Consider the following 21,235-nt stretch of genomic DNA (forward strand, 5'->3'; position numbering starts at 1 on the left):
AGTACAGACGGGGTTTCACCGTGATCTCGATCTCCTGACTTCGTGATCCGCCCGCCTCGGCCTCCCAAAGTGCTAGGATTACAAGCGTGAGCCACCGTGCCCGGCCCAGAACACAAGTTTCTATCGGCAAACCAGAGAGCGAAAGCATCCTGCAGACAGGAGCAGGAGTGAGCACTGGCAGACACGAGCAGGAAGGGGGACCCACCGCACCTCCTTGGGGAAAAGGGCAGGTGGGAGACGACCTAAATTAATTCAAGGAATGCATTGCTTTTAACGTAGAGGTGTTTTTCCCTCTCTTTTACCTAGTACTCTTTCTGGACCTCAACACACACACACATGCACACACACACACACACACAGAGGCTGTGGCCTGAGTTGGGTGACAGAATGCCTGCGGACTCTGTGCTGTTCATGCACTGACACCCACACCCATAACCTATGACTTCGTCCTTTTCACACATGCGATGCCAAACACTCATATCTATCCTGGACCTGCGGAGTGCCCATTTGGAGGGCACAAGGGCCGGGAGTGGGGGTAGGGCAAGAGATGCAGGCCCCAGTATAGTTTCCATCACCACCTCCTCGTGTGGCCTCAGGCACGCCAGCCGCCCACTCTGGCCCTTGGTCTCCTCATCTGTGAAATGCACCGGTTGTGCTGAATCAATCCTCTCTCTCTCTCTCTGTGTGTGTGTGTGTGTCTCTGTGTGCTGAATCAATCCTCTTTTTTTTCTCTCTCTCTCTTCTTTCTCTGTTTCTCCACAGGGTCTCACTCTGTCACCAGGCTGGAGTGCAGTGATGCGATCTCAGCTCACTGCAGCCTCTACGACCCCAGGCTCAGGAGATCTTCCCACCTTAGCCTCCCCAGCAGGACCACAGGCACGCGCCACCACGCCCGGCTAATTTTATTTTTTTGCGGAGATGGGGTTTCGCCATGCTGCCCAGGCTGGTCTCGAACTGCGGGGCTTAAGCAATCCTGCCGCCTCTGCCTCACTAAGTGCTGGGATTACAAACATGCGCCACCGCGCCCAAGCTTGCCGAATCATTTCCAAGCTTCCTTACAGCTCTTTAGGAACAAATGAACGCCAACCACATCGTTAACAGACACTGGGACTAAGAAGCGGAATAAAGCGGGTAGAACAACGCCGCCGGCGATCCACGCGAGTGTGTTAGGCCTCACTCCCGGGTGAACGCGGGCCCTGCCCACTCCACGCAGAGGCCCCGCAGGCGCTCGCAGAAGCCTCGCTGCGCGGCCGGGGGTGCAGCCCGGGTGATGGATGGTCTCGGGGCCGGCGCCTGGCAGGCCTTATTGATGAGGTGCGCGCTGACGGCCGCCGCGGAACCCCAGGCGGCGGGAGGCGAGCGCGGGGCGGCGGGCGGCGGGCGGCGCAGACTCGGCGGCGCTCGGGGTCAGCCCCCGGCCGGCCGCCCCCGCCTCTGCCCGGCCTGGCGCCCGATGTGCCGGCCCCGCTTCCTCCCCTCGGCAGCCTCGCTTCCCGTCCCCCGTCCGTCCGCGCCCTCGCGTGGGTCCCGGCGCCTGGTATACCTCCCAGCCTCCCGGCGGGGCAGCCCCGCGCCCCGCACCCCCGCACCCACCCGCAGTGGAGGTCGGCTGAGGCACAGAGGCCGCGCGTCCCCAGAAGCCGGTTCCCGCCCCAGCGCGGGGGCCACGCCCTCCCAGGCGGAGCAGCCGCGGCCCGAAGGATTGGATTCAATCTAGATCCGCATGAGCGTAGTTTCACGGGAATTACTCACGCCGTGCACGGGCGGAGAAAATTCAGGACACCGGTCAATACTCTATTAGGGCTCATTCGAATTATATAGTGATAGATAAGATAGGTAGAGAAATCAACGGAAATACACCTGCGTATAAAGACGGCGAGGTCCTGCGTGAAATTTTTTTGTACGTTTCTAATGTTCTCATGGAGCAAGTGTTCTTTTATAACAGCACACACTGTCACTGCTGTGCTTGAAAAGGTGTGATGGAGCTTGGTTCATTCTCCACCCCTGCGCTCAGTTTCCCCCAGTTCCACCTTCCTCCCTCTGGTGGTTGCCTCGTTTTTCTTCCCTTGCATTTGGGGAAGGAGGAGCGAGGCCGCAGGGCTGCTACCTGAGGCCATTAGGTTGGAGAACAGGTGGCCCGAGCTCCTGCCTGCCTCACCTGTCACCTGACCTTTCTACGGAAAGCCCCCACGGCCACCTCTGTTGGTGACACTAGGGTGAGGATCATGAACAGATCCCCTGCGAAGTGGTCTCCTTGAATGAGAATTTAAAGGAGAAAGTCAACACTGTAAGCAACGTGGAGCGTTTATGGTCTGAAGTGGTTTTTTCTTTTTGTTTTCTTCCCTCTTTGAGTTGAGAGCTAGCCCTGGACTGGGAAAGGTCCTAAATTCTTCCTTAGATGTGCCCTAAGAACTGGGAAACAGGTAGTCTCTTGTTTGGGACGCCATAGAAAGAGGAGGGAAGGGACCCCAGGTTGCTGTGGCCTGAGTGTCAGTGTAGAGCGAAGCTTAGGCCTCGAGGATCTGGGTCTAGTTGAGGCTGGAGGGAGCTCCTTGGTCTGCGAGTCAGGATTCCTGGATTCTAATCCCACTACTACCACCAGAGGAGTGCCATGCCCTCAGGCGAGTCACTTAACTTTCTAAGCCTTAGTTTTCCGTCCGTAAAATGAAGAGACTACTAAATTGTCTGAAGTTCCTTCCTATCCCAACATTTTGTGACTTTAAGCTCCCGAAATCCAGCCTGGACAACATGGAGAAACCTCACCTCTAATAAAAATACAAAAACATAGCAGGGTGTTGTGGCACGTGCCTGTAGTCCCAGCTCCCAGGGGGACTGAGGTGGGAAGATCACTTGAGCCTCAGAGGTTGAGGCTGAAGTGAGCAGAGGCGGCACCACTGCACTCCAGCCTGGGCAACAGAGTGAGGCCTTATCTCTTAGGGTGAGAACACCAAGACCCTAACTCTGAACTCAATCTTAGCCATTCATAATGAATATGTTCAGTGAGGAACTAAAAATGGGAGGCCCATTTGAATATGCAAAATAAAAGGCTTGGATTGCAGATGAAAACTGGGATCCATTTACTAGGCAAACATTTATTGAGTAACACTGGACAATGCCATATGCCAGGCACAGTGCCAAGTGTGCTGCACGGATTGGTTATCCACACAATCGTTTATCCACACAGTCACTCTATTTCCTCCATTTTACAGATGAAGAAACCAAGGCACAAACTATTAAGTAACTTGCCCCGCTTATAAGGTGGTGGAGTCAAGATTTAAATTCAAGTAGGTTGACTGCAGAACTCAGAAACTGCTCCTCTGGGCAAGGCTTTGGTATCGTGCAGGGTATCTTCTTATGTAACCTTTTTTTTTTTTTTTTTTTTTGAGAGAGAGAGAGAGAGAGACACGGTGTTTCTCTTTCACCCAGGTTGGACTGCAATAGTGCGATCATAGTTCACTGGAGTCTCAAATTCCTGTGCTCAAGCAATCCTCCCACCTCAGCCTCCAGAGTAGCAAGGAGTACAGGTGCGCACCACCAGACCTGGCTATTTTGTGTGTTTGTTTGTTTGTAAAGACGGGGTCTCGCTATGTTGACCAGCCTGGTCTGGAATTCCTGGCTGGAGTGACCCTCCCACTGCCCTCTTGCTTAGCATCCTGAAGTGCTGGGATTACAGCCCTGAGCCAGAGCCACCACACCAGGCCAGCCTTTTTTTTTTTTTTTTAAATTTCCATTCTTATTCCAGAATCAGTCTCTTTCCCCTTCTGTTTCTACAGGCTTTATCATATTGTATTTTAGTTTAATCTCTCTACACATCTGCCTCTCTATATACCTCTCTCCCCAAAATTTTAGTCTCCTTGAAGGCAGAAATCTTATATTTGACATCTTTGTATTTTCCAGTTTCTAACATATAGTAGACATTTTTTCTTTTTAAAGTTTGCTGAATTGAATTTTAAAAAATGGAGTTTCCACTTTGTCCTAATACAGTGTAAATCCTCATCCTTGATGACTGAAGATGTGGTATCAGGGCTGTGGCTGAGACACGAGCTCCATGGTCTCTTCCACTGTGTGCAAACACAGAGGCTCACGTTCGGAAGATGCCACGTGGCGCCTCATCACCCCTTCTTCCTCCAATTGTGGGTGATTATGGCACCAGGTACTTTTGGCCCATTTATCAGTCCTGAGACAGCCTCTCTCTGACGCTGATGTGGAGCCGTGGAGTTGCAAGGGACTTCAAGGATTGTGGTCCAATCCACTCATTTTGCAGAAGAGGCAATTAGTATCTAGAAAGGGCTACAGAGCCACACAGCTATTTAGCGGCACAGCCAGGACAAGGTTCCCTGGCACCCTGGTCATACTCTGTTTTCCATTTCAACATGCTGCTATAGGAATTGATACCTCCCCTCTACACATCGACTCCTAAGGCCAGACTTCCCTCACCCTGATGTAATCACTAGGGTGAGAGGATCAGAGATAAGGCAGCCCTGGGCTCTCGGGCAGAGCCTAGAAGTCTGGCAGCCTGGTTAGAGCTGCTGCCCACGCCCTTTGCAGGGCACTGGAAAGAGTGACCCTGGCCCAGCCAAGGGTGGAGGTGAGTGAGGGCTTGAGGATGAGGTAAAGGGAGGTCATAGACATTCAAAGCCACAGTCATTCCATGCCCTACTTAGACTGGGGATAAACCAAGCCAAAATGGGCACCAGGCACATATTGCCCCTCTAGGCTGAATATCTTCCTAATGGTCTGCTGGACTCAGCCTTCAAAATAAAGAAAAGAAGGTAGCCAAGTGTGTGTGGGGCGTGATGGGTGGGTCCTTGTTCTGATTCTCATTGTTTATTGGGGTGATCCAATGTCCTGGATGCCTGAAACAGGCCCGGTGCATGCTGCTGTTCTGGGTGATCATCAGTGACACACACCTTCACCTATAATTTCACATAAATCATGTGGTCACTCTATGTATAAGTCATTTGAATTTGCTGAGCCTCAGTTTCCCAATATCCCAAGTAAAGGATTTTGAGTAAATGTCTTCCCATTTCTTTTTACACTGGAAAATGCTTCGGTTTTATGAATGCAGGGCCCAGAAATAAGTGGTTACTGGACTGAAGAAACAGGCCCCATCCCTGGGGAGGAACAGTGAATTGACCCATGGGAGGTTCCAGAAGTCGTCTTGCAGCTTCTTGTCTGGGCAGCTAAGAGCAAAGTCACTTATTGGATTTGTCGCTGCTTTGTTATTTACATTGAACTTTGGGTCTCAGGTCCACCACTGGAAGACTGGGAGCGATAAAAATATAAGCTAAGCCAACCTTTCCGAATAACACATGAGAATTCATTAGCGCTCACCTCCCAAATAAATCATCTGTTGGTTTTATTCATTTTCTTCAGACATTACAAATATTTTAACTGCTATTGCCCCCATTGGCCCCTCACCTATCTCGCCAGGCGCGGTGGCTCACGCTTGTAATCCCAGCACTTTGGGAGGCCGAGGCGGGCGGATCACGAGATCAGGAGATAGAGACCACGGTGAAACCCCGTCTCTACTAAAAATACAAAAAAATTAACCCTATTCTCATGATAAAGATACGTCACTGGGGAGAAGGTTGAGGCAAGGCCACCTCCTCAATGTGTTCCTAGTTGTGGCTCCCCTAGTCACACCAGGCAATTTTCCCATTCCCTCCTGTCTCCATGCACACACTCCCCTGACACCCGCTGACTCTGGGCATCATATAACGTCCCCACACAAAGATTTATACGGTTGTGATTCGTGTGTGTGTGTGTGTGTGTGTGTGCGCGCATGAATGCCTGTGTGCTTTATTTTGTCACATTAGGTTTAAAAAGCTCTTGATGGCTGGAATATCATTTAGTAATTCTATAATCCCCTACAGTGGTCTGCACAGAGTAGGCACCCAATACATACTCAAAAGAATGAATTAATGATTGAATATGTCTGAAGGTCAAATATAGAGCTCTGTATAAGAAATGTGCCTATTTCTGAAATGCAGAAAATTTTCCCAAATATTGTTCTTTTTCATATTTCAGGAGACTTCAGGCATAGATGCACTATAAATGTATAGCTTTGAAAATCAATTTGTTTTTCACTGTTTTGATCTCACGTGTGTGGGGGGCTCTTGAACTGCTATTTGCTTCACTTTATAACTTGCACCTTGGAGAGGCTGGATGATAAATGAGAGAGGAATAATTCCTTATTGCTACTTATCTGCCAAATCTATAAACTGGTGTCAGCATTTACTCAGTTGGGTTTAAGCTGTGCCTGGTATACTTATTAACCCGCTTAAAATAAGCCATAAAAATGGGCTTGGTAGAAGGTACTTTTAACTAATTTTTAAAAATGACATTGGTCATTTTCCATGAACTCATGGAGTGACTGTCAAATCGCTTAACCTCGTTGGGCCACACCTACAAAATGAATCAGCGGCAGGGTTTGATCAGCTCTAGGAGCCTTGTAGCTGTGTCATTTTTTGATTTTTGGATGAGTAAGGGATCCCAATAAAACCTCTCAGAGCCATTACATATCAGCTTATGCAGACAATCTCCTGTATCCTTGGCTTTTCTCTGGAGGGTGAGGGAGGCAGCACTTGGTAGTTAGAGCAAGGCATTTTGAGTTCAATTCTGTTACTTATTAGTACTGTGACCTTTGGCTTTACAACATCTCGGAGTCTCAGTTTTCTCATCTTTAAAAAGGGGGAAATGCTCTAATAATACAGCAGAGAGTTGCTGTGAGGTTCAAATGTGACATATGTGATAGCACTTTGATAAAGCACACAATTACTCATTGCCCCCAACTCACAGATGAGGGCATAGAGCACTGTTTGGTTCAGCAGTTTGTAGCAGGGCCAAGAGGATGATTGCTCGACCTCCCGCATTCTATTTGGATCACGGGTGGAAATTATTACAAAATCGTACAAAGATGGAACACCTAGGATACTTCCCTGGATAATTCTCTTGGAGGGGGGTGGTCTATGGATGCCTAAAAACACCTGTGCCTTAGGAGCCACTTCTGGGAATGCTAAATGCTACAGCCATAAGAAAAGCAGTCAACAACACAGTGACCCACCCACCCCAGAATGCCTAGCTAGGAGAGAATGAAGCATTTTTCAAAGGCAAGGGAAATCTGTTCCCTCCCAGCTGTGTCCTCCTCGCTTCTCACACCCCTTGCTTTGGGAGGCGTCCTCTCCACATCAAGAACACAGATGTCTGCTTAGGCTGTGGAGTTGATCCCTTTCCTAGAAAAGGGGCAGATAAAACAACTGTGGTTGAGGATTTTTTTTTTTTTTTTTTTTTTGAGACGGATTCTCACTCTGTCACCCAGGCCGGAGCGCAATGGCGCAATCTCGGCTCACTGCAACCTCCGCCTCGTCTCCCGGGTTCAAGTGATTTTCCTGCCTCAGCCTCCTGAGTAGCTGGGATTATAGGCGCACACCACCACGCCCAGGTAATTTTTGTATTTTTAGTAGAGACGGGGTTTCATCATGTTGGTCAGGCTGGTCTCGAACTCCTGACCTCGTGATCTGACCACCTCGGCCTCCCAAAGTTCTGGGATTAGAGGCGTGAGCTACCGCGCCCAGCCTGAAGATTTTGTTTGTAGAGAATTAAGTCAACAAAGGTGTCTGGAACTCACCCTTGCAAGAATTATCCTTCAAGAAAGTCCCTACCACTATGCCTGTGCAGTGTAGGGGGCTGGAAAATTACATGAAGATGGCTATGGTGCCTGTCTGGGCCCTGCTTGCCTGCCTTGTAGATGAAGAAGGGGAGAGATGAGCGTAGGAGGAGCTGCCTCCAGTCTTCAGAAAATTCCGTGGTTTGCAAAAATTCTATTCATACTCCATTATCCACAACCACCCACCCACCCAACCAACAAAGGCTAACCTCAAAATTTTTTTTTTAATGTAGGACTTAGAGAAAGAAAATACCATTATTAAATGGTATTTAAGTTTATATTTAATACTATATTCAGAATGCAATTTATTTGCTAAATATTTATTTGCTAATTAATAAAAGTGAAATTGGTCTTTATCTTGATGTTATTTTTATCTTCGGTCGACTGGGATGTGCTACATTAAGATTTAAAAAAAAAGACCCAGTACAAATCTTTTGAAGGTCTCCTAAGTTTATGGTGGGATCTCATTTCTACTTCGTTTTGTGACCACTCTCCCCTGGCCCCATCCCACACCCTGCTTGTAAAGCGGGCGGAAGGCATCTGCTACGTGTTTCTCTACAAGCGCAAACTATTTCAGTTTCAAAATCGGCACCTGACATTTGTTAAGAGCTGTCTTGTGATTCATTCGGTCTGCAGTCCTGTCCTCTGCTTTGGCTCTCTTGCCTTCACACGGCCTTCCTTTCTGAACACCTGGCTTCTTGGCCACCACCAAAGGTCTGACTTTCCCCCCCAGGGAGTCTCCTCCTTTTCTCCCTCCCTGAGGTCTGAATAATCAGCTTCTATTTGCAGCGCCCCCCATCACTACCCCGCACCTGGCCTCACATCCCACCACATCCTCCTGCCAGAAAAGGGAGTCGTGGAAGAGGGAAAAGTTACAAGAACTTAGATGATTGTTTTCAATCTCAGAAACACTCAAGGTTGCAAGTGAAATTCGGAGACAATTTGGACCTGAAAACATTTTCTAAACAGGGAGGGGAATCTCTTTCTTGTGGAAAAATCACTCCTACCATCTGAGAACATCTCTAGCCTGGAATCAGGAGTCCAGGGCTGTTCTTGGAGTTTTGAGTCCATTGAGTTTTAGGGACCCTAAAACTGAATTCTCTGGAACAAATGCTTTGCTATGAAAACACAACAGTCATAAACATCGTAGGAAGCCTGACGAAGGCTGACATGTCTTGGATCTGGGCAATCTTCCTCACCTCTTTCAAAATATTTGTTTATTCTACTTTCAAATAAACACGAGTTTGTCATAGTCCATTTGGAAATACAGAAAAGTATAACGAGGACAACCAAATCCATCCTTAGCCACATTGGGCAGAAAGAATTGGAAACCTTAGTCTTCTTTCTTCTCTTTCGCGATTGTGGTAGAAGTGTTTCACAATCTACTTTTTATTTTTTAAGAATCGAGACTTCCCATGTCATTGAATATCTTAAGAAAACACAATTTAATGATCATGTAATGGATTTAGTATAGTTCATGTAAGTAAACTCTTATTGTTTAGAGTTTAGGTTATTTTCTGTTTTTCACCTCAATTCGTAATGTTCGGTGCATCCTTCTCAAATCATAAATTTTGCTAAGTAAAGCGTCTTGTAAATCTCTGATTATTTCCTGAGGGTAAATTTCTATTACCAGAAAAAGTGGGTCAAAGAATATGACCACTTTTTGGATTTTGAATGTCTATTGCCAAATTGCCTTTCAGAAAGGTTAACTCACACAATTTCCACAACCATCAGCAGCAGTCAATTTTGGGTAAGCTAAATAAAAAATACATTTATCAATGTGTCAGGTAAATTTCTACCTCCTACTAGATGTATTTAATTTCTGAAGAGTTTTGAAGTAATAGATTAAGAAACAAAACACAAAAAGCCAAACAAAAACAAGGAGAACATTAGCATCCAGCTGAACACATGATTATCTCAGGGATTAGGGCAGTCTTTCCGTCCTCTAAGGTTTATAAGGATTTTAAAATATAACAAACTCAAACACAGAAGTGTTAAGTAATTTGACCAAGAAAACACAGCCAGTGAGTGGCGGAGATAGAATTCAAATCACATCATTCTAACACTGGAGTCTAAACTCTTACACTGACCTAGGGACAATGTACATTTAGGATCTCAACAAATCTAAAAAGTTTCCAGAACATTCTCTGTAATGAGTTTATGGTTCAGAAATTGCCTTTTGTGAGCACAGACTATAAGGAGAAATTTTATCTTTGAAAAAGACGTCATTTTCAACTTTTGAGAAGCACATTCCTGCACCTTATTTTTAGACCATGCTAGAAATAGAAGTGAAATAACTTACTCAAGGTCACCCAGCTTGTAGGTGTTTGTGTGGGAACTAGAATCTAGAATCCAGGCTCTGGCAATTCTTTGGCTACTCCCTATAGTGTTTTCTCTCAGCTGGCAGCAAATATCCACCATAGCAACAGAGGAAGGTTGGCTTGACTAAGGCCCACAGCATCTTCAAGTTTCAGGGGCTTTACTTTCCAGCAGCTCAGGGATCTCCATCACCAGGGCAAGGCTGAAGGGAGCCATGGCACAGCCCAGGTCGAGGCCAGCCAGTTATGGCTGAGGACATGGGTTGCCCTTGGGCATGGGAACCCTTACTCTTGGGGCATAAACCCGGAGACTTGGGAGTCACAGTAGCATTGAGGGCTCAGCAGGCCAAGTTTAGGTGTGGGCAGGCTAAGACCGTTTTCTCCCAGGGAAATTCTTTCCCGCTCACAGGGCCACTTTCAAATGGGAAGCCCACCGGGGAGCTGTAGTTTCCTGAGCTGGCGGACAGTACAGGTAGGGGCCTGGCCCGGGCATTGAGGGGAGGGATTCCTGCACTGAATGGAAGGCTGACTAGATAACCACTGGGGCCCTTCCAACGCCAAATATCTCCGATTTGTGTGTCTCGGGGCAAACAAGTGTGCAGTTGCGGGACTGAAATAGTTGATTTAGGGTCCCGCCACAGTCGCCAGCTTTAGTCCTCATCTTAGGCAAATAATTTAACCTGTCAGTACAAGGCATAATGCCTAGCGCAGAGGAAAGCTTGGTAAATGTTTGCTGAATGAATGAATGAAAGAATGGACGTATGGATTTAGTCTCCCAAGTTTCAAGGAATACGGTGAAAGTTGGAATCGAACCGCGCCTCTTGATGGGTGAGTTTGAATGAAACAATGTAAAGCACATTGAACTTCTTAAAAGAAAAAAAACGATCCCTCCAACCTAAAGGGATTCTGCTACTTCCTAACAGTCACAATGGGTAGAATTACTATTTACCGGCATCAGCAAGCATAATACGCAGTGGTGAGTTTTGATTTAGCACAAAACTCTCTGATTAAGCCCACTGCCACCTGTGGGGCAGCTCTGCGCCTCCCAGGGCCGGGTGGAGCACGCCAGCCCCGTCCCTCCGTCCTCCCCCGCCCCGGATAAATGCTGAGGTTTAATGGATTGTTCCTGCTGCTGTCCAGATTAGATAGCGAGCCCCTCCATTATCTCTGCTGGAGCAAACCCCAGTGGCCACCACACCAAGAGCTTTCCAAGGCAATCCGGCGGGAGGGCTGGGAAAACCTAGGGGGTAAGAGAGACCACAGAGCTGTCGAGAAACCCCCGCGCACTGAGACTGTTTCCACCTCAAGACTCTTCCCAGAACTTTCTCTGAACCCAAAGTCTTGTCCCCACACCCATAGCATTTAACAAAGCAGGTCCCTGGTGTGGAAACTAGCTACTACCTACTGAATTCTCGCGAGTAGTTCTAAGAGGGTAACTGTTATATTCTGCGTCAACCTTTGAGAAGTGAGAAGGACTATTGGACCACACGCCCTCCCCACATGGCCACGACCAAGAGGTGTTTTTGCACAAACGGGGACTACTACGTCTGACCAGTAGGATGGTAACTTTCCGAACTTTTGTTATTCTGCAATCATTGCGGAGGAGACACAGCTGACTTTCATATCTTCCTTCTGAATTTCTCATGGTCAAGTTTTTCCCCGTTAATAATTTTGTTTCTTCAAGGAAAGTTCTGTTAGAATTTTTTTTTAAGAGTTAAAGCTTTCTTTAAGTTTCTTGAAGGGAAAAAAAACTTCTTACAAGCAAAATCTTGTCTCCATTTTGTTGGAAATGAAAAGCATCTACTATCTATCAGCACTATTCCATTAAATAAAATTCTCATGTATGATCTAACAACAAATTCTACATAAAACAAATAATAAGCACTCGAAATCATTATCTACAAAGAAAGACTAATTGTTCTATCATTATTATGATAGAACTACTGTGATCTAACAAAAAGCAAATAAAATCTTAGCTAGTGAACAAGGAAAAGTTATCTATTTCTACCATATCAGTTTCCTGTTCAATCTTTAGAGTTAGTGGAAAGCTACAAATAAACGATGTGGCAGGAGAAGCCATCTGACACCGTTTTTAAAGATTCTACATTTAAGAAATTCTGTATCGTTTTTGAGTGAATCAGTCTTGTCAGACACCACCCAGTGCTTGGAAAATTATTTATAATGTGCCATTAGAGGTAAAAACTTAAGAAATTTATTAAAGGCAAATAAAATAGCTACTGTGCAGTTTAATATCCAGAAATTAAAATAATTCACAGAAAAGAAGCCTTTTGATTCATCATACAAAACATCTTTATCGAGTAACTTCTGTACGCAAATATCAGAATGAATAAAAACGAATTTATTGTGAGAGGCAAGGACCTCAGGTTGTGGTGGGAGAAGACCCAGACAGACGCGGACCACATTTGAAAGCGCGGAGTATGCCAGGGAAAAACTGCGGTCCTTAAATCAGCCGGGTCTGCCCACGGCCAATAACAGCAAGAAAGAAGACAGGTAGGCAAGGAGAAAAGAAGAACGAATGCTGTGGGCAAACAACAAAGTAAGCGCAGAGGATTTTGATTAAGCAAGAAAAGGAAACTTTGCAACAGATTTAAGGAAAAAGAGAGAAATGAAGAGACAACGGGGATGAAGAAAGGCAAGGAGGAGACAAGAAACGTTCACAAGACAATAGTAAACCAATAAATAAAATTAAGAATAGCGAGTGGGGCGGACGAGAGAGAAATTATATTCAGTATCTAAAGAAACAACAGAGCCGTTCCCGAGAGGGACCGACCTCATCGTCCCCCGCGAGCGCCGCACCCCGCGCGGGGACCGAGCCCCAGATTCCGGAGTCTGCGCGGGGATCGTAGCTACGGCCCCCCAGTTGAGCCACGCGTGGCCCTGGAATGGTCTGCCAGGAGTTTTTGTGAGACCTAGGGGGACGAGTGCTGGAAATTTGTTGGATTCGGGCGCAGGTCGAGAAGTGGGGAAGACAGTGCTCTTCTCCGGAACCTCAGCTTGCAGAGGCCTGGGAATCCAGCCGCTCCCAGACAAGCCGTAAGTCCCCAAGCGTCGAGAAATCTCTGCCTCCAGATCCTGCGCGGGCCAGGGCCTGTGACTAACACCCGAAGGTTCTGCAAACAGAACGGAGCTGGAGATTCCCTGGGCTCGGTTTTCGGGACCACAAACCCTGCGAGTCTGGGGTGCCACCCATGCCCCTCAATGTCCCTCCAAACCCGGCCAGAGAAAGTAGGCATTGGATCTGTGCTTTGCAGGCTGGGGTATGGGATTCGGGGGTGCGGGGTCTCTCTGCAGGGGGATATTGAGACACCAGCAGCCTAACCTGGGGGACACAGTGACCATTTTGATGAAACACCTACTGTGATCCTTGGCCTCTTTAGGGGTCTCACACAGGGGGTCGCAACTGAGAAGAAATGGGTCAGGGGCTTCGCTATGTGTCTCGCTGCCCAGAGTGTGGGGACAGCGGCGTCGGGGAGGAGCAGGGCGAGGGGCGGGTGAGCACCTCGCATCCGGAGAGGGGTGCGCAGAAGCCGGGCTCTCCTCGCCGCGCAGGGTATCCGTGCGCAGCGGCTGGAGGACCCCGCGCTCCCCGAGGGTGGGTCTCTGGCGCAAAGGGCGACCCGAGACACGTTCCCAGCAGCGCCAGGCCTGGCAAGAGGTCACGCCACCGACCGCGGCTCGGACCCTGCTGGGCATGGCCTGGGCTTCCTGGCCCACCAGCATGCGACACCGAAGGACGTGGGCGCGACACCCGTCCGAGGTGACCTGGCCCACGTGGCGCCAGATTGGTCGAAATGCATCCAAAGCAATCCGGCTTCGGCCTTGCCAGGAACGGAGAGGCGATGAGAGGGAGCGCCTCTGCCTCGAGGGCCGAGGGCGGGAAAGTAGCAATGAATCCGAGGGGCCTGTTTAGTTACTAGCAAAGTTTCGCGGGCGCCAGGGCGCGTTGTCGCGCCTGTCCGCGGGGATCTTCCGAGCCTCGCGCTGCTGAAGTAGCCCGCTCCACCGGAACCGCCTCGTCTCCCGCCTGCCCACTCAGGCTTTGCACCAAAGATTGAGCCGGGGGTCGGGACGTTCCGGACGTTAAGCGGCCCCAGAGCGGCCTAGGTGGGAGCCGCGTCATTTACAGGCGCGCGGTATGTTTCCCCGCGGGCTGCGCTCTCTGGTTGGGAATCTCTCTTGGGAAGACCTTCTCCAGCGGGAAGTCCCTTAGCAACTGGTCCAAGCCCCCTGGCAGGAGACCCCGGCGACGTGACTTTGAGCCGATTAACTTGCCCCAATCTTTCTTTCTTCTCGTCATGCGGGGAGTGGGAGAAACAAAATCCCAACGCAAAAGAGTTTGTAAACCATTCGGCGACGCACAACAGGGATTAAAATTCATGGCCAATTAACAACACTGTTACCCTCTCCCTCATTTTCCCCGCATAGGGACACTTCTCTGCCTGTTGGTGGTGTCTCTGAGGCTTCTGCGTTTCCATTATTCGGGGGTCTCCATCTCCCTCCCGACCCCAACCTCGCCTCTGTAAAAATGTCACTTTCCGTTCGCTTTTCCAAACTCAGTGCAGGGCTACGACTGTTCGCCCAGGACCCGGCCCGCTCAGGGCTCGCCAGGATACTTTTAAGGCCGCGGGTGCTTGGCTGCCCTCGGGTGGGGCAGGTAGGGGGCCCAGGCCGCGCGCCCAGCTCCTCTCCCCGGCTGCGCGCCCCGCATGCGGCCCAGGGCTCGGACCCCAGCAGTCCGGGTTCCTTTTCATTCCGCCGCCAGCCTGAGCGGGCTCCACTCTCCTCCCCTCCCGGCCCTCCGCCCGAGCCTGACGCCGCCTGGTTTATTGACCTTAGATCGGCTTCGGGGCTTTATCAGACCCGGCTGGGGCGTCCCGCGGCGCACGCCCTCCACCTCCAGTTGTGCGGCGCGAGCCCCCTTTAAGCTTCTTCTAGAAACCTCCCCTTCGTCCCCCATCTCCTAGTCTGAGAACCTGCAGAAACATTGCCCGAATTCGCGCGACCGTGGAGATCCGAGACAGGGCCTTCAGGGCCACTGACATTCTCCTGTGTCGCACTTTTATCTAGATAATTCAGGCGAAAGTGCCCCCCCCCCCAATTATTCGGATAATTGCCTCGAATCTCCACTTCGTGCAGTGTTTAGACAATTGGAGATTGATGGCTTGAATTTAACCCTAAAACCTCTCCTCTCCTCTGCTCCAAGCTCTGAAATATCTCTGAACTTTACACATGCAAACTATAATTTTCTGTCCTATAAATCACTTGGCAAATATAACAAGACATTAGAAAGCTATTTGAAATTGATATTTTTTTAGACTTAAGACTAGAACAGGGAGAAATAGTAATTTATAAACACTTCCTCAATACTAAGCACACAAAATTGTCTTTAAGGCTCCCCCCAGTCGAACTTGTGAGTGCAAAATCACTTTCAGAGACAAATTCTTAGAAAAAAAGGAAATTTGTGGCAATGATTATGTCACTAAAAATGAACTCTGTAAAAAAAAAGTTCATAAAGTGTGACTTTCAAGTATCCTTTATTCTAGACTGATTTATCAAAATGAGACCAGCAGAAACAAAACATTTGCTAGTACTACAAATATTACAACAACTACTGCTACTACTACTTAATAAGCCAATCCAATTTTGTGATGATAAATCACAGGATTCTAGCAACCTTACATAATACGGCTTTCCCTCAACTCAGATTGGCCCGTCCCTGCTTTTCCCACTAAAACGCTTTCAATTTCCCTTATTTTTGGACAGCGTACAGAAGAGCAGGAATATCAGCCCTGGGAAAACATTAGCAAGGGTAAGCAAGCCAGAGAGTTGGGCAGGGGAAAGATAAGCAATGCAGATGAGTGTAAGTTTTGTGACAGCTTTTCAATTCACCCCCTGGAAGCCGGTGGGGCTGCTGGAGATGGAAAGATAGTCAAACGGAACAATTTTCTGTTCTCTGCTTTGCAAAGCTAATATTTGTAATAGGTACACCAGGACTGAGAGGCTTTGCCCTCAATCCTACCCAATTCCAGAAGAGCACTTGCTGGGTCCTCCTGAGGCTACAGGGTGAACAAACGGCATTGTCTGCTTTCAACCTGCAAGCATGTGGAGGAGGCACAGGAAACTTGGTAGGTTTCAAACTCTCAGAGCCTTGGTTATGACACTGACCCGTGCCTTCTCAAAGCTGCACTCCTCCTCAAAGCTGTCACTCCTACTTTTTATTATTATTATTATTATTATTATTTTGACTCAGCCCTTTTCTCAGCTACAAATCAGATTCAAGGCTCATTTGCCCAGACTTTGGCTTTATAGGAAGTAGAGGTAAGTTCGACTTGTATGCAAAAGGGTGTGCAACCAAAAGCATTAGCGACCAAGCTCTGCAAAGCACGCAGTGGGCCTGGGGAAGAAAAATACGATCGCTGTGGTCCACCTGCAAGACCCACCCCCACGCCTCCTTCCCATCACAGGTCTGACTCCAGAATAAACGAAAATTAAACCGTATACCAAGCCTGGCTGACCCTTGATCTGCGAATAGGCAAGGAAAAGTATCCAACCCTGAGGGCTCTGAGACCTAGCTACTAACCGATGAAGCCAACCGAAGGGAAACAGCATAGACTTTCTGACCCCAGAAGCAAACTGGGCTGGGTCTGACATGGGCCAGGAAGGGTTTGCCTAAACTTTCCAAGGGCGTTCTTAAGAGGACACCAACGGCTGCAGGGGACCCCAGGGGATTTGGGTGTGCTAGAGGAAGCAGAGGCCAGATGGTCCTGGGATACCTGGTCAGATGCATTTGATTTCTGGTGTGTATGTATTTATTTAGGTTTTTCCTGAGACACCAGCCACCCCTCTCCATTTCCAGTTGTCGGAGTGGGAAGCTGAATCAGGAAATAGAGAAACTAAAATGCCACCTAATTGTAAGAAGGAGAGACACAGAAAGAAAGTGGGACGGAAGCCCGGCGTCTGCGGCCTTCACAGAGCCTCATCCTTCCTTCCCGTCCGCAAAGGCCTCAAAGCCTCTCCACAGCCTCCGCCTCGGCCCCACGCTGGGGAAGCCTTCCCCTCCCCTCCCCCAGCTCCCTGTCCCCACAGCTGGAGATTTTGGTGAGCAAGGAGAGCTCCCCAAGCCTTCCATTCCCCCAGCATCCCAGCCTCCCCCGGCAGAGAGGTCACCAGGAGGGCCAGGAGGGGACTCACCCGCGGTGGGGAGCGGCGTCCCTGCGGCTGCTCAAGGCCTGGTGTGAGGCAAACTCTGCCCAGGGATTCCAGGCTGTTCTCAGCCGGGTGGGAGGGAGACGTTGTGAGCCATGTCTCCCAGCTCCCTCTGAGCTCCCAGCTTCCTTCTCAGAGTTAGATAACAGGAAAAATAGATAAGAGAAGTGGTTCATTAATTCAGCAAGCCTCTTTTTTTTTTTTTTGGTGTGTGTAAAAGTGGAAGGAAACTCTGCTAGGGAATGAAGTTCTGGCTGGACAGTTTTTAAAAAGTCAGTGTTCACAAGGTTACAGAGATGCTTCTGGAAGGTCACTCAGAAGGACCTGAGGAATCGCCATTCATGGGGAGAAATGCTCAGTTCACCGTATGTGCTTCCTGTACCCCAAGACTCCTCTCAGACTCTAGTCTTGCCTTTAGATTGAGGCAGGGAGGACTGCTTTGTGGCACTTGCTCATGTTGTCCGACTGCCCTCTGGGCATGGGAGAATAGTAACAGCAGCGCAGCTCCTCCTAGCATGCCAATTACAGGTTACAATTTTTCCAATACTGCTATAACAGCATTTCTGAGCCCCGTACAATAGGGTCAAGCAGGCAGATGCTTTATTATTAACTTAGATGAGGTAACCAGCTCAGAGAGGTTAGGAATGTGCCTGTGGTCAAGTCACACAGCAAGAAAAAAATGGAGCCGGTATTGAATTTCAAATTAAAGAAATCCATGTCTTCTTAGAATAGGAAGAGACCTCAGAATTCCAAGCTCCTGCTTAAATCAGGAATCCCCTCCAAGGCGATTTTCCATACTCTACTTGAATACTCTTGGTGATGGGGACCTCATTCTCTGCGTGCCATGGGTGTGCAGCTCTGCTGACCACCATGCTTTGCTGCTTCCCAAATGACCCAGCACTGCAGGGCTGGGAACACAGGCCCAGGGAGCTGTCGCTGTCATGTGATTTGAGGAACACGGCAAACAGATCTCCCTTGACAGGTCTGCTGTGGAATTCCCTGCTCTCCTGCCTGGTTTTACTTAGGGAAGTTGTCTCTGTTGGGAGTTGGTATCTCGCAAAGGCAGTTTGGAGGAAAGGAAGAATATTTCCCAGTTTACAGTCTCCCGGGATCCTTACAACTATCTCTGCAAGGTGGGGAGAAACCAGACAAGTTAATATTTTTTTCCACATGTAGGCCAGGAAGCCGAGCTTGGTGATTCACACCTGTGGTTCCAGCACTTTGGGAGGCTGAGGCAGGCAGATCATTGAGGTCAGGAGTTCGAGACCAGCCTGGCCAACGTGGCAAAACCCTATCTTTACTAAAAATACAAAAATTAGCTGAGTGTGGTGGCGGGTGCCTATAATCCCAGCTACCGAGGGGGCTGAGGCAGGAGAATAGCTTGAACCTGGGAGGCGGAGGTTGCAGTGAGCCGAGATCAAGATCATGCCACTGCGCTTCGGCCTGGGTGGCAGAGCGAGACCCCATCTCAAAACAAACAAACAAACAAACAACAACAACAACAAAAAACAAATGTAGGCCAGGAAACTGAAACAGAAAATGTAAGTGAACTGCCAGAAATCAAAGAGTAAAGGTATGGTCATATGGTGGGAACAGAACTAGAGAGGTGAATCAGGCTGGGAAGAGAGAGGAAAAATATGAAGGAAACACGAATATTTTTTCCCTTCCAAGAATTTTTGGTTTTGAATATTTTTGCAAATGATGAATAAAGCATCCATTATTGTTATCTGTCTTTATACTCTTCCCCTGCCAAATGACTCGTAGAAACTATGCCTCAGGAAGATTTTAGTGTAAAGCTCCCTGTCGTGTCAGATCATTAAAATTCCTGACGCATGAGCCCAACAGTACAAGGCACAGATGCAGAGGCCAGGGCCAGGCCTTGTCTTTCCAGGGGCCCTGTCATTTTCACCAGAGAGGAGCCTTGTTCACTTGTAGCTTTCCCTTATGGAGTTCTTTTTTTTTTTTTTTTTGAGACAGAGTCTTGCACTCTGGCCCAGGCTGGAGTGCAGTGGTGCAATCTTGGCTCACTGCAAGCTCCGCCTCCCGGGTTCATGCCATTCTCCTGCCTCAGCCTGCTGAGTAGGTGGGACCACAGGCGCCCGTCACCAGGCCTGGCTAATTTTTTTGTATTGTTAGCAGAGACGGGGTTTCACCGTGTTAGCCAGGATGGTCTCAATCTCCTGACCTTGTGATGCGCCCGCCTCGGCCTCCCAAAGTGCTGGGATTACAGACGTGAGCCACCGCGCCTGGCCTTATGGAGTTATTTTTATTACTTATGATTATTATGGTAAAATACGCATACTACAAAATTTGCCACTTGAACCTTTTTTATTTTTATTTTTATTTTTATTTTTTGAGTCGGAGTTTCTCTCTTCTCACCCAGGCTGGAGTGCAGTGGCCTGATGTCCACTCACGGCACCCTCTTCTGCCTCCCAATTTCAAGCAGTTCTCAGTTCTCTTGTCTCAGCCTTCTGACACTTTAACCGTGTTTTTTTTGTCGTTGTTGTTGTTGTTTTTTTAAGACTTGCTCTGTAGCCCAGGCTGGAGTGCAGTGGTGTGATCTTGGCTCACTGCAACCTCTGCCTCCCAAGTCCCGGTTCAAGCAGTTCTCCTGCCTCAGCCTCTCGAGCAGCTGGGATTATAGGCACGCACCACTATCTCCAGCTAATTTTTGTATTTTTTGTGTTAGGCAGGATGGTCTCAATCTCCTGACCTTGCGATTCACCCGCCTCGGCCTCCCCAAGTGCTGGGATTACAGGTGTGAGCCACCGCACCCGGCCCCACTTTAACCGTTTTTAAGGGTACACGACCATAGTATTAGGTACATTCACATTGTTGTACAACCACCATCACTTCCATCTCCGGAACATTTTCACCTTTCCAAACAGAAATCCTGCACCTATTAGCACTAATTCTCCATTTCCCTCTTTCCCCTAACCTCTGGCAACCCCCCTTCAACTTTCTGTCTCCATGAATGTGACTCCTCTAGGTACCTCCTGTAAGTGGAATCATACAGTATGTATTCCTTTGTGGCTGGCCTATTTCACTTAGCATCATGTCCTCAAGCTTCATCCATGTTGTAGCAGGGGCCAGAATTTCCCTCCTTTTTAAGACCAAGTGATACTCCATTGCACACAAAGACTGTATTTTGTTTATCCATTCATCTGTTGATGGGTATTTGGGTTGTTTTCACCTTTTGGGAACTGTGAATAATTCTGCCATAAACATAGATGTGCGAATGTCTGTTTTAGTTGCTGCTTTCAATTCTTCTGGGTATATCCTTAGAAGGGGGAAGGGGGATTGCCAGCTCACATGGACCTATCTATGTGCAAGTTTTTTGAGGAATTGCCATACCATTTTCTACCTCTTATGGAGTTTTGATCCAAAATTTAGAGAAGAGGTCTCCATCATCCTGTTTATGTAGCAGGTAACTGGGAGCAGCAGCATCCCCTTATCCCAGTTGGGGTCACATTCAGGGGCAGATTGCCCTGCCTGCTCCAAAGTTCTGCGAGAGAGTGCTGTGCAGTAAGGAAGAAGGTGGAACATGAAGTTCTCTTGAGAATTGCACTGGAGCAGAGAGAACACTCACTTCTTTATTAAAAAATTAGGAAGCATAACTTCCAGCGTTGTGGTACAGTAACAAGAGCACCTGTGTCTGACCTTCACCTCTGACATCCCATTGCCTCCGTCCTCCACATGTGCCTACAAGAATCTGGGGACCTCACAGCATTATCGTTGAGGCCACCAATGTCCAGGAAAAGTATACAAGTCCTAGAGAACACATTTTTATGTTCCAAAATTAAAAAAATAAAAGAAATCATGGGAGTGTTAGTGAACTGTCAGGTATTTTTATTTCTCCCTACATTTCTGAATTGTTTCTTGTGAGGTGAAAGGAAGCCCATTTTTGTCGCCCATGGTTTCAGATTTTCCAGGGGTTTTACATATTTTGAAGAACCTAAAACTCCACTGTCGTGAGGCCTACCTCAGGGCGTTACGCCAGCCCAGGCCAGCCTGAATCTTT

At 48.3% G+C, this 21,235-nt stretch overlaps 1 protein-coding gene across 1 annotated transcript in view; it reads right to left on the minus strand.

Annotated features, from left to right (window-relative positions):
- GATA4 (GATA binding protein 4) overlaps nucleotides 1–17,327 on the minus strand; it is an 83,797-nt gene extending 66,470 nt beyond the window's left edge. The window contains exon 1 of the mRNA XM_055288110.2: nucleotides 17,200–17,327. The gene's annotated coding sequence lies outside the window, so the exon portion shown is untranslated. The remainder of the gene's footprint in view (nucleotides 1–17,199) is intronic.
- Nucleotides 17,328–21,235: the final 3,908 nt, after the last annotated feature.

The sequence above is a fragment of the Symphalangus syndactylus genome, chromosome 1 (assembly GCF_028878055.3).
Source record: "Symphalangus syndactylus isolate Jambi chromosome 1, NHGRI_mSymSyn1-v2.1_pri, whole genome shotgun sequence".
In the NCBI taxonomy this organism is placed as follows: Eukaryota; Metazoa; Chordata; class Mammalia; order Primates; family Hylobatidae; genus Symphalangus; species Symphalangus syndactylus.